Below are 11,796 nucleotides of genomic sequence, written 5' to 3' on the forward strand. Positions count from 1 at the left end.
AATACCATCATGAATTAGGAACTGCCGAATAATCAAGTTCATCTTTGACAACTGCCGGTGGTTTGTTTTCTTTTGCTGCAACGAAGTTAGCTCTCTGCTAGTGAAAGACAAACCATGCGCGCAAGCCGATAAATAAGGAATTTGGATGTTTTTAACTGCACACATGTTACTGCATTTGATTTTTGTTTAAACTGTTGAGTGTGAGACTTGTAATTTATAAATTCGAGCGAAAATTTATGTTTGAGAAAATCTGATGCGTGCTTCCATAGCTCAGTCTATTAACGGATGTATTTTGTGATCCAATGATTCTCGGATCAAGTCACCGCACTGTCAGAATTTTTCTTTTATTTCATTGAATTTCATGTACAAGTTCTTGAACGTTTATTTACGTGAAATGCGACGCTCCATTTATGTACATCGATGAGAGACCAGATAATCAATGTGCAAAGAGTGCAATACTTCTGTTACAGTAAAGCGAAAATAGGCAGTCATAGCAATGAAACTGAAGTCCCACATTGATTTTAGTTTCCTCGTGATCTGTCAAATTTTGATGTTCTTCACAAACACCAAAAAATCTTATTCCATCTTATTCCATTACAGAAATGGTATTTGACAGTAGTATCTAATTAGCACTCATAATACGCGTCTTAATAAATTATTTCTTGTGAAAGATAACTTTTATTTATTTAGATTTTACCAGTCATAAAAAAACAATTGTGAAAATCATAAGACTCAAAATCTCTATTTCCTAATAAAAATATTTTCTACTTGGATAAGGTCCGAGTCTTATAAAAATCCTTTTTTTTTTTTTTTTTTTTTAAATAACTATTTATTGGAATATGAGTTAAAATTAAATTATTAAGATTTAAATTGGGTGTTCAGCCACAAGTGGTGACTTTTCAGCCCTGTTATATATATATATATATATATATATATATATATATATATATAATATATATATATATATATATATATATATATATATATATATATATATATATATATATATATATATATATATATATATGATTTGGTTATTACCATGAAGACATCATTTGCTTCCGCAATTCTGAGATTTTTGTGTAGGGAAAATTCTAAACCTACTTGTATTGTGTAATGGGGAAAAGGAACTTATATACTAACTTACTAACTAATACAGAGAGCGAATCGATTCAATTGAAGATTGCATCGATTTTTGTCGGAATTTGCTTATAATATTATGTGACATTACATCTAATGGTTCTATATTTGTGAGTCTGTGTAACTCATTTGTACTAAACCAGGGAGGACGCTTCAGAATCATTTTCAGAAATTATTCTGAATCCTTTGAAGCGTTTTCTTTCTGGTGGAACAACAGCTTGACCAAATTGGTACCGCATAAAGCATGGCTGGTCTGAAAATTTGTTTATAAATTAACAATTTGTTTTTTAGACAGAGCTTAGAATTTCTGTTTATAAGAGGATATAAACATTTAATATATTTATTACACTTTGCCTGGATTCCTTCAATGTGATCCTTGAAAGTGAGTTTTTTGTCATACGTTAAACCTAAGTATTTAGCTTGATCAGACCATGTCAATTCCAAGCCATTCAATTTGAGAATGTGATTATTGTTTGGTTTAAGAAAAGAAGCTCTTGGCTTGTGAGGAAAGATTTATAAAAATCCTTGTTGCTTTTTCCTCAGTGTAACCAAAATGATCGAAATATTCGACTGTTTTAGTTGTAAATAAAGAAAAGAACTTGTTTTGTCTATCTAAAACACTGAAAGTTTTACAGTAAAATATGTAGTATTACTGAATTTATATAAAAAATCAAGTAAAAATCTGCACAAACGTGTGAAATCGAAGCAGATGAAGAAAATGATAGGACACTTCAGTTCTATATTTCTCACTCACCTAACAAACCAATCGAACTGCATTGATTCCGAATTCATAATGAATTCCACATGGAATTCGGAATGAAATTTTTTTCTCCCCTTACGGATTTGATTCGAAATTTATTCCGAATTGCACATGTGGGAAATATGCTATAAATTTTCATTTGAACCATACGTGGAACTGTCATCAGAGCAGAGTAGATACATTAGCCAATTTTTTTTGAGTGAAGAAGGGTAACTCACGGTAACTCGCCGTGTCAGCAAATAGGGAACAACACTGATGAATGTTTGGAATGTGGTTTGAATTCCTATTAACCTTCTTTCGATTTTCGCTGAGTAAATCAACACACCAGGATCGCTTTTATATAGGGGCAGTGGGGGCAAGTGCCCCGGCCCACGGTCTTAGGGGGGCCCGGACAGGACCAACCGAGCAAAAACAAAGACATTCAGTTAGCTAGGGACACACAAAAAATCTTCCTTCAGGCCCAATAATATGTAAAAGCGGCGCTGCAACACACAAAAAAATGAATTTTACTGGTGACTTGATCTCTCATACGATGTAATTCATAAAGACCTAATTTGTTAAATGACAGAAAATTTCATTTGTAATGACTTAATGGTAGATTAGCATAGATTTAACATGTTTCGACTGTAACTTGAATTCTACTAGCAGGTGCGATTGTATGAATTCAAAAGCACCCTTTACCAGACAAGCAGATGTGTGCTCCTGTGGATCAGTCGAATAACAGACGTACTTTGTGATCCAATGGTGCTCGCTTCAAGTCGCGGACTCGACTTACTGTACTATGGAACGCCTTTTGAAAATTTATCCTTCGAGAGAATGATAAGTTTTTGATCGTGGATATCTTTTGTTGTATCTAGTGTATAAACATAATTTTTGCTCCATGCCATCGTAAATATGATCAACAATTTAAAATAACATTTTCAGTTGCATGATATAAACACAAATAATTCAAAACTAAAATTTTCTTAAGTGTTTGGTATCAACGAGTATGAAAGAAGGATACTCATGACATCTTTCTCGTACCTGTATAGGTATGAAAGGTTAACACTTGATATATTTTGGTAATTCTTGTCTGTGCAGTTGACTGAGCAAGAATTAAAGCATGTGCCTAATTCCGGTTGGTTCAAGTCCGAAGCTCAGTTCCAGTTCTATAAAAGTTCACACCAACCAGTGTTTAATATCGTGAAGATTTCCACAATTTTGCTCTTTCCAATGCCAGAAATTATCCTGTACAGCATTTTGATAGTTTCTATCACTAAAAAATGCAAATCCGAAATAAAATTATGGACATCAAAATTCTATATGTTGCTATTTGTTTTATTCTCATTTGGTCCGTCTTGGTTTAATTGTGCAGTAGAGAATATTTGACGTCAATCTTTAGTACAAATGAACCGTTTCAATTCTGGAAGCGAAGCAGTAAACGTTGCAAAATTTTCACAATCAACTAATACGAACAATTATCATTTTCATTCGTATTCAAGTTTTCCAGTTGTATCTGTGACATAACTCGCCCGCCTTTTTTATTTCAATTAGTTTCATGTCATGGAATTTCAGACACAATATTAAATGTTCTTCCACATAAATTTGCGTCAACTGCGACGCTTCATTTATGTACATCTAATAAGATGTAAAATCATAGGGTTGTGTTGAAGTGTGAACAAATCAAAATGTTCTCCCCTGTTCGATTTGTTTACTTCTATATGCTCCAAGCATGAATCATGAAATTGGAATTGGAAACGGTTATAAATGGTACGTGATTTTGTCATCACACATGAATTTTATCTGAATTCGACATCCACACTCTTAGAAAAAATTAAATTTACGCTTGACGTAAATTCAAACATGCCATAATTTCTTCAGTGATGTCACAATATTACATCTTCTAGCATGTAAAAATAAATTTTGCGTCTGTATCGATGTAAGCTTCAGCTAAATTAACTGTGAATTTAATAATATGACTTATCTTTACATGCTTTCAATTGTGAATGTAAGTGAATCACGACGTTACTTTTGTGTGCATTTATAGAGATGTAAATTTTTCTAAGTGTGCACTTAAGTATCTTAGAGATGTCTTAATTGAAGTACACAAACTGAAATTGTTGTGATACTATTTACGCATGATACCGGAATGGAACTCACACCAATTTATCTGACCTTTTTATCAACTTATACTAAAACGAAAGGTTTTATAGGTGTATTTTTAAATTTAGTCCGGATCTCTGAAGAACTCCCAACCATCATTTAGGTACCAATACAGTAAACGCACGAAATCTCCAAAACGGAGCTCAAAATGCATCAAATTAGTAGATCTTCTTAGTTGAAGGCCAAACAAACTGACATTAGCTGCGTCGGCTCTCGGCTCTCGGGTTTTGGAAATACGGGTCGTAACGTTCAAAATGCTCCAAAATGAAAATTGGTCTATGTCTCATACAGTCATTGATGAGGAAGGCATCATTACCTCAATGGGTGGATTGAAACAGGTTTTTAATAACTGTTCAACAACTTAATTACACATCCATTTTGTATTACTTAGTTAACGATTATAGCTAGAAGTTTTACCTTGGATTACTCATTTATTTCGTAGGAAATTACCTGTTGCAATTCAATACTTGACCCGTAATTCACGCCCAAGATGTGAAATCCAGTGAAATAAAAACAACTACTATGAGAACGACATAAACGATACAGAATCGACTGAATTGTGGTGAGATTAGCAAAATTCTTCCAATACTACCATTTTACTCATTTTGATTACCTTTACCGGTTGATATTTTTTTCACTTTTTGTTTTCGACTCATGAGTTCTAATTGAACTCCTGATACAACTTAGTAGTTCAACTTGATATTACTGAGTTTTACTGATGCATAGCCGTATCTTTGAATTAATTTGAAGATGACGAGGTATTTTCCGTGATCGTAACAGACGATTCCGGTACTTCTAGCAATGCGGAGAACCATTTACTGCTGCTGACCATAAAATCATTTACCGGCCCTGAATAGTTCGGAACGCCCCTTGACCGGCAGTTTATCGCTCACGAAAATGGGGCGTTTTTGAAATACTGTGAGGACAAGGCATATCAAGTAGAATAGTAGAATAGAAAATTTGACCGGCTTCGTCACCGGACTGGCACTCAGGCAGTGGAAACAAACTGCCGGGTAGTAACTGTAATCGTCTTAGCTCGAGAGCCACTGCACTACAAAAAAGAAGCTAATTCTAATTAATCTTACCGCAACGGAATCCCGGATCAGTTCTAAGCTGCTACCTATCGCAAAATGAGATACCGGTTTGGGGTGACGATCGATGCTCTGGCTTGAATTTGAAGCGGTGAAATTTTCCATTGTTTTTTCGGCAGCTGCGTTTCATTAGCGTTCCTAAATGAATGTTTTCTGGTTCGATCGTCGGACTGATTGAGCTCGATGGGGGTCCAATCTTAGTGTGAAGACCCGAGTAGCTTTAGGACAATTTGACCGTCGAGCAATCTTAGGGCTGCTGGTTTCATTTTCAAATGAATTACAAGAAATGAAGAATCGGTATTCAATTCTTTATACAGGTTGTTCGATAGAACTTTTGGTTAGCAAATTAAGTGCTTAATTGCACTTTTGGTAAACATCATAAATACTAGTATTTTTTGGTAAATGTTGTATATTTTTCAGGAATCATTCGAATTTAACCATTTTGAAAATTCTAATACAATATGTACTGTGAATCTGAGTCGTTACTAGAAAAAACCGTATGAACAGAACAAATGGCTTTGGAACCGAACATCAGTGAGTTTAAATAAAACATAAACACGATCAAATGTCAATTCGGATGCTTTTTCAAAAATTGTTACGAAACAATAGAGTAGATTTTGATTGTGAAAGTAAAAGCGTCAAGCAGCTGTAGAAATAATGTTTTGGTCTTGTTTATTAGCTCAGTTTTGAGGACGTTTGTGCAGGAATAAATTCTTGCTCCAAAACTTTCTTTTGTCTCACAAGGTGTGTCCGATAAGCGAAAATACTGGGTAAGTATAATTCACCCGCTAGTTTTCTGATAACAACCAACTTGTTCGAGTACGCATTTCGTCGTGTTCCATGGAGAAACCCTTTGAGTCTTCCGAGTTACCAAACCAGATGTAAACTGATTGACCTCGATTTGCAAAGCAGTTTTGTAGCAGATCTTCTTCAGTCACGAATCGATTGCTGTGAGCTCTGATAGCTGTTACAATTAGATATTCATCGGAAATTACCTGTTTCCTTTCTTCGGATTACCCGCGCTAGAACTAAATACGAATTCAACGAAACTTTTTGCTAGCATGTGCAGCGTGTTCAATCATTGTTTCAGTGCTTTTGTCTTCCATCTATCACGTAATGTTATTAAGAAGCTGTGCCTCAGATTGTTGTCTAACTAGAATTTGTTAGTTTTAGTCTAATCAGTATTAATTTGACAATTTTAGTCTTTTGGATAATTGTAATCTATTGATACAACAGATAAGGAGGTTTTATGCCTGTTGGAGAGCAAGTTTGACAGAAACTAACTCCAGTAGGCTTTTTCCTGCTCCTAAATAAACAAATATTAATCTTAAAACTAAAGGAAAGTTTAAAATAAAGTCATTTCTGTTTTCGATTACTGTTATAACTAACTCTCAGCGAACGCCGACTCATCCAGAATCCTTCATTAAAGTAAAAGTTTAATTTGAACAATACAATTATTCAAAGCTACTATTTTCAACGGGCCACTTTAACATGGAATATTTTCATTTCTCAACTCTCCATCTGCAATGAATAACCAATGTAAAGGCGGGTGAATAATATCAGAGACAGTGCGGTAAAACTTTATTTCAATCGAATATTATTAGATGAAAATGCCGTTGATTGTCACCATACCTCTTCTCATCCATTTAACTTTTGTCACCGAAGCTCCCAGATTTCATCGTCAATTGAATAACCATACCTAATCACTTGAAGTTTTTCTTGCTGAGTTTGTAGTGCCAATTAGTCTACCTGTTTCGTTGTCTTCACTGCGGGAAGTGAGCAAGTGCGAATTAATAGGCATAAACATCAACTCGATAACCAAAACTTTCTCCGAGCATAATGATAAATAGAAGGTGACGGTTCCCATTTGAGTTTTCAATTTACACCAGCAACTTAAAATCGATAATTTGGACTGTTTGAAACGTATTGAGATGTGATTCGAAATATCAAAAATGAAAACTGAGAGAGGGAACAATTAATTTATGTTTATTTTGCAATTGATATTTCAGATATGATACCTTTAACTACATCGAATGATTACATGAACCTCTTTAGCTCAATTGTAAAAGAAATTTTGTTACATCAAGAAATAAACTGACGGTGGTTAGCTTTGGTAGAAAGAGAAACGAATGAAGGACGAGATGATGACCATTCGGAGCGACTGCGAAGGGTGTGTTTGTTAGAATGTGAAGTTTACTGCAGTAGAGTGCTCGTCAGTGTGTGCACACATTCGATTTCAATTGAATTAAATGACGTTTTACAACACTGATTGGGACGGGCTCAAAACTGAGTGGCAAAATTCAGGATCGGAATCCAGATCAAAAATTTGCATAATGAATTTTGTTATAGAATTCTGGAAATGAGCTTATTTTCAGAATCCAGGTTTTAATTTTAGTTCGAGAACTGAATGTTGAGCTACAATTCCGAACTGAATTCTGTATTTAGTTAAAGCATGCAAGATTCTGAACATGAATTCTGGAAATGAATTCTGAAACTGAAATCAGGAATTGAATTATGGTTCAGAAGTCAGTTCCAAATTTCAGGATAAGAATTCAGATCTATAATTTAGTTCTAGAATCCAAATCCAACATTCATATCTTGAAGTTGGCTCCAGAATTCCGAAGTTGAAATCCTGAATCAGAGTTCTGCATTTGAACTTTGAATTATAATTCAGTTCCATAGTCTTAATTTAAGCTCAGAAATCAGGTGGGTCAGACTCCTGGTTTTGAATTTAGTTCTAGAATGCAATGCAAAATCCAGCTCAATCAGTCGGCAGAGAATTTGCATTAGGTTTTTTACCATCACTGCTAAACTCAATCGAATGAACACATTTTGACAGTCCAGCAGTACTGTTTGTAAACAGCGATTTTTTTGTTTGTCTGTTAACAATTTGGGTGAGACCATTTACGGTCCATATCGTCTAGATAGAGTTTTCAAACATTTGTTCACGATTGGATACGGTTTGTTTTTGAGATTTAATCTAAAAAATCTAATTAGGTTTTGCACGTACATGCCATAACCTCACAAAATGAACAGAATGAACTATTTTTGACAGTCGACGTGTACTTGTTTACAGTTTAAAAGTTCATCAGAAGTTCATCGCTCGAATGTAAAAATTGCAAGTCGCCTCACACACAACAGATTCATACATATATCGTTTCTTGATGCTGAAAACACATAGAGGGCAATCTTTTGTGTTACTTTCACTGTGGAATACGTTTTTAACAGGCACTTTTTCGTTATTTTTAATTGTTATCTTTTACCAAAACAAGTACACAGCAACTGTCAAAAATGAACTTGATTCATCGACAGTTCATTTGTGTCGTCATCGTGCAAAACCTAATTGTAGCGCGAGAGCGTGAGTGGCTCGTTGAATTGTCTTTTGCATGACTTTGCTTATGTGTGTGAGTGACATAGTGAGGATTAAAGTAACTATTAGGTTTTACACGAACATGACATAACCTCACAAAATGAACAGAATGAACTTTTTTCGACAGCCGCCGTGTGTTTGTTTACAGTTAAAAAGTTCATCAGAGGTTTATCATTTGAATCTGAAAATTGCAAGTCACTTCCGGTGAAACTCTCAACGGATGAGCACGTTGCATCATGTTAGTCCGGAGAAAATTCGAGTATTTCGCAATAAAAAAAGGATTTTCAGCCTTACTTCGACGATTCCACGCAGCCAAACAGCGAGATTTTCGCTTGCAGTCCAGTGAAAAAAGTCCATTGGACTATAAACGAAAATTAACTGGCAATATAGCCTTAGTTGCTGTGCCATCAATTCGGCGTCATCTCAAGTGAGGTGACGCCAACCAGAGAAGAAGAAGAATAAAAATTGCAAGTCGCCTCACAATTAGGTTTTTTACCGTCACTGCTAACCTCAATCGGATGAACGCTTTTTGACAGTCCAGCAGTACTGTTTGTAAACAGAAATTTCTTTTGTTTGTTTATTGACAAATTGGATCAGACCATTTACGGTCCGTATCACCTAAATAAAGTTTTAAAACATTTGTTCACGATGGAATGCAGTTCGTTTTTAATATTTATTAAATAAAAGAGTCTAGTTGCAAAGTGTAAAGATGATTGTTTTAGATGTGCTCTTCGATTTTTGTTTAAGCTTGTTTGTAAACAGTACCGCTGAACTGTCAAGGATGAATACTTGTTCATTTGTGTCGTCACGATAAATAACCTAATAAACAGATTTATACAAACATCGCTCCTCGATGCTGGAAACACATACAGGGTAATCTTTTTCGTTATTTTCACTGTGGAACACGTTTTTAACAGACACTTTTTCGTCATTTTTCAATTTTTAATTTGCAGTCGCAAAACAAAACAAACACACAGCTGTCAATAATGAACTTCATTCATCAGCAATTCATTTGTGTAGTCATCGTGTTAAACCTAATTAGGTTTTGCACGAACATGACATAACCTCACATAAATGAACAGAATGAACTTTTTTTGACAGTCGACGTGTACTTGTTTACAGTTCAAAAGTTCATCAGAAGTTCATCGTTCGAATGTAAAAGTTGCAAGTCGCCTCACACTCAACAGATTCATACATATGTATATCGCTCCTTGATGCTGGAAACACATACAGGACAATCTTTTTAGTCATTTTCACTGTGGAATACGTTTTTAGCAGGCACTTTTCCGTCATTTTTTTCAATTTTTCAACTTGCAGTCGCAAAACAAAACAAGTACACGGCAACTGTCAAAGATGAACTTGATTCATCGGCAGTTCATTTGTGTCGTCATCGTGCAAAACCTAATTAGGTTTTGCACGAACATGACATAACCTCATAAAAATGAACAGAATGAACTTTTTTTGACAGTCGACGTGTACTTGTTTACAGTTTAAAAGTTCATCAGAAGTTCATCGTTCGAATGTAAAAATTGCAAGTCGCCTCACACTCAACAGATTCATACATATATCGCTCCTTGATGCTGGAAACACATACAGGGCAATCTTTTTAGTTATTTTCACAGTGGAATACGTTTTTAACAGGCACTTTTTCGTCATTTTTTCAATTTTAACTTGCAGTCGCAAAACAAAACAAGTACACGGCAACTGTCAAAGATGAACTTGATTCATCGGCAGTTCATTTGTGTCGTCATCGTGCAAAACCTAATTAGGTTTTGCAAGATGACGACACAAAATAACTGCCGATGAATCAAGTTCATCTTTGACAGTTGCCGTGTACTTGTTTTGTTTTGCGACTGCAAGTTAAAAATTGAAAAAAATGACGAAAAAGTGCCTGTTAAAAACGTATTCCACAGTGAAAATAACTGAAAAGATTGCCCTGTATGTGATTCCAGCATCAAGTAGCGATATATGTATGAATCTGTTGAGTGTGAGGCGACTTGCAATTTTTACATTCGAACGATGAACTATTAAACTGTAAACAAGTACACGTTGACTGTCATAAAAAGTTCATTCTGCTCATTTTTGTGAGGTTATGTCATGTCTGAAGGCGTTGTACTGTTCACTTGTCCGGCCAATTCTTGAAAATGCATCAGTGGTTTGGTTGCCTTATCAAATTTCGTGGAATTTACGAATTGAAAAAGTTCAAAAACGCTTTGTTCGTTTGGCGCTGCGACACTTACCATGGCGAGACCCTGAAAATCTACCACCATATACGGAAAGATGTCAGCTTTTAGGGATTGATACGTTGCTACGCCGACGAAAAATTCAACAGGCATTGATCATTGCAAAATTGATAAACGGAGAAATTGATGCTCCCGAGCTACGTTCCAAAGTCAATTTTCGGATTCCAAGCAGAACGCTGAGAAATTCAACTCTGCTTCAGAACAGTTTTCACAGAACTCTATTTGGATATAATGAACCGATAGCTGCATGTATTCGAACGTTTACTTCTGTGGAAAATCACTTCGAGTTTGGAGAATCATTTAGTAGCTTTGTAAGGAAAATTAAAAGATCTGTTGAGCTTTGACTATATATTTTACAATCTTTGTTTTGATGTTATTTGTCATATCTATGTTAATTTGTGATTATTTTTATTCTCGTATTGTAATTATTGTTATTCATATTTTTTTTCAAAAGATGATGGTTTTTGCGCCCATTTGATTGGCTACTCAAATGGGCTTTTTCCCATCCTCGTCCATTTAGATTTTTATATCCGATGGACATAACAATGATAATAAATAAATAAATAAATAAATAAATAAATAAATGTTCGTGCAAAACCTAATTCCCACATGTTCGCATGTCCAATTAAGTTTTTTTTATCGTGACGACACAAATGAACAAGTATTCATCCTTGACAGTTCAGCGGTACTGTTTACAAACAAGCTTAAACACAAAACGAAAAGCACATCTAAAACAATCATCTTTACACTTTGCAACTAGTCACTTTTATTTAATAAATATCAAAAACGAACCGTATTCAATCGTGAACAAATATTTTAAAACTTTATTTAGGCGATACGGACCGTAAATGGTCTGATCCAATTTGTCAATAAACAAACAGAAGAAATTTCTGTTTACAAACAGACGGTAAAAAACCTAATTAGGTTTTACACGATGACGACACAAATGAACTGCCGATGAATCAAGTTCATCTTTGACAGTTGCCGTGTACTTGTTTTGTTTTGCGACTGCAAGTTATATATATATATATATATATATATATATATATA

The sequence above is a fragment of the Malaya genurostris genome, chromosome 1 (assembly GCF_030247185.1).
Source record: "Malaya genurostris strain Urasoe2022 chromosome 1, Malgen_1.1, whole genome shotgun sequence".
Lineage (NCBI taxonomy): Eukaryota > Metazoa > Arthropoda > Insecta > Diptera > Culicidae > Malaya > Malaya genurostris.